Raw genomic sequence first — 2,669 nt, 5'->3', positions numbered from 1 at the left:
TAAAGGCAGGAAATTATATGAAACTAACTTAACGCTTTCACTGTACAGATGAAGTATTCAAGACTCAGAGAGGTTAAGTAATTCTATTAAGTTTTTTTAAAGGTCACCAGGCAAGTGTGTAGCAAAGGACAAAACCACAACCTTTACACCACTATTAGAGTAGTCTTCTTACCACATTGGTCATCTTTTCCTCTGAACTGTAAGTGTCAGATTGTGGTATTTTTATGGGAGAGGGAGATGACACCCACAGAGAACACAGTGCATTCTAGGACTTCAGTAAGCACTGTGGGGAATGAAAACCATAACAGACTTATGTTCTCATATATAACACTCATGCTTGTGTTCTAGATGGCATGGAATAGTAGAAAACCTCTATAGGTGATCTTCATGCTTGGTACCTCTATACGCTGCTCTTGTTCTTGATTTTACTCATCTGTAGTAAATGAAGGAATTTAAACATGAATTGATGTCTATTTAATCAATTCCCATTCTATGATTCCATGACTGTTTAGAATGTACTTCCAGGATCTAGAACCATAAAAGACCATAGAAATGATAATTGCTTAATTTCTCTTCAAAGAGAACTTTATATTGCTGAAATTGCCTCCTAGTTCTTCTGCTGCTGACTTTAAAACAAAGTAAAAGGGTATATGGGACTTGTCCTGTATTTTGTTTCCTCATCCAAGTATTCTTTATAACTGAAGAGCTCATCAGTATCATCAGAATCCAGAAAGGGTTTAGGCTAGAAAGGGTAAAGGAATGGAGACTTGGTTTAATTGGCCTGGATCATAATAGCAGCTATTGCTACGTGTGTCTCTTTGCTCCTCTCTTATAGGTTTTTTCCTCTGTGACATCTATATACTGGCTATAACAGAGATGTTCTGAAGTCAGTGAGAGACACTACCATGTCTGCTGAAAGCAGTAGACATTCTTTATGCTGTTTAATTCTTCACAGAGATCAACACTACTCATCATAGGTCATGAAAGGTGAAATTTACAAGAAAACAAAGAGTAGTGCATTTACAAAATATATTCACATTGGAATATGAATGCAGAATATGGGCTTATGCATAATTCTTGCATGCAGTGGCACTTAGGAATGCAATGATTTTGAATGTCAAGATACAGCTAACACATATTGAAATATTTTTTTGTATTCTAAAAATTAAATGCACAGTGAGAAGTTATAAGGACAGAATTGTACTCTCATTACTCAGTTTGAAAACAGAAGTAACTCTCATAATTATTCTTCTTTCTGCTGTATCATTATGATCCATTATAAACTGTATACTTAAAATTAGCAAAACCAGGCTTATGAAGATTACCCTTTGTTTTTTTTTAAGAGTGTCCTGCTCATTTATTATTTTGCAGCACAATGCCCAATGTAAGACATAATTGCAAATGTCCAGCTGTGCAAAAGGAGATAGTGCTTAAGTACAAATAGGAGACATGATTTCTTTTTAAATAAATACTTAAACACCACGGAAGGTCCTACAAGCGTTTGGACTCGAGGGTTTCTAGGTCTGTGTAAGCTGAGCTGCCTCACCCAGGGACTCATGAGGATGGTCAGGATTCCCCTTCCCCGCCCCCTAGTAATCAAAAGATGGAATCAGCAGAGTCAGTGGTCCAATGTAATCACAATGATCCCCTTTTCTAGAGCTTTCTCTAGCTCTCTACAGATTTGATCTGTCTAGGTAAAAACAATAGGAATTTCTCGAAAGTCAATGGTCCATAATGGTTATGGAAGGATTCTACATGATTCTTTGTTCCCATTTCTAGTTAATATAGACACACTTAGATGACCTTTTTCAGTTCGTTGTACAGGACCAGCACGAAGGCTCCACCCATGCCTCTGAGAACATTCGACCAAGCACCCTTGAAGAATGCTTTGCCACCTTCATCCTTGAATATCTTCCTCCAGCAGTTGACAGTGCCTCTGTACATGATGTCAGCTCCTTTGCGTCCAGACTGCATCATCATCCACCACCTCACGGTGTCTAAGGGGTAGGAGACCACACCGGCAACAGCTGTCACCATCTGGGCAATCATCCAGCTCACCACAATGTGGGTATTCTTGGGGTCAGGGAGCATACCTTTGGCTGTATCGTACACGCCGAAATAGGCAGCCCTGTAGATGATGATGCCTTGTACGGACACGTTGAAACCCTGGTACAGGCCTCGGATGCCGTCGGACTTGGTGATTTTCACCAGTCTCCCAGGCCTTTGAATTCTCTTTTTGCCCCCGATTTCCCAACATCGGCCGCCAAACGGGTTCTCGCGAAATCCAGCCGGTAGACGAAGCAAAGGGAGGTGGCTCCGGCGGCCCCGCCAGAGGCCAGGTTGCCGGCAAAATACCTCTAGAACTGGGTGTGCTTGTCGACGCCGCCCAGGAACACCTGCTTATACTTATCCTTGAAGGCAAAGTTGAGGGCCTGGGTGGGAAAGTAGCGGATGACGTTGGCCAGGTTCCCCCTCCAGAAGGAGAGGGTGCCCTGCTCCTTGGGGATGCAGACGATGCAGTCCAGGATGCCCTTGTACTGCTTGTCCGCTGTGATCTGCTTGCTGGCGTGCTGAACCTGTAGCAGCAGCTTGACCGGCTCGATGGGGGCCACAGCGGCGATGCCGCCTGCCAAGAAGTCCTTAGTGAAGGTGATGGCCTGTTTTGTCAT

The 2,669-nt window shown here is 42.8% G+C and overlaps 1 pseudogene; it reads right to left on the bottom strand.

Annotated features, from left to right (window-relative positions):
* Positions 1 to 1,794: 1,794 nt before the first annotated feature.
* Positions 1,795 to 2,669, bottom strand: LOC143646005 (ADP/ATP translocase 3 pseudogene; annotated as a pseudogene).

Source organism: Tamandua tetradactyla, chromosome 9 (assembly GCF_023851605.1).
Source record: "Tamandua tetradactyla isolate mTamTet1 chromosome 9, mTamTet1.pri, whole genome shotgun sequence".
Lineage (NCBI taxonomy): Eukaryota > Metazoa > Chordata > Mammalia > Pilosa > Myrmecophagidae > Tamandua > Tamandua tetradactyla.
The sequence above is the reverse complement of the archived record's forward strand: the minus strand, read 5'-3'. Positions and strand labels throughout refer to the sequence as shown.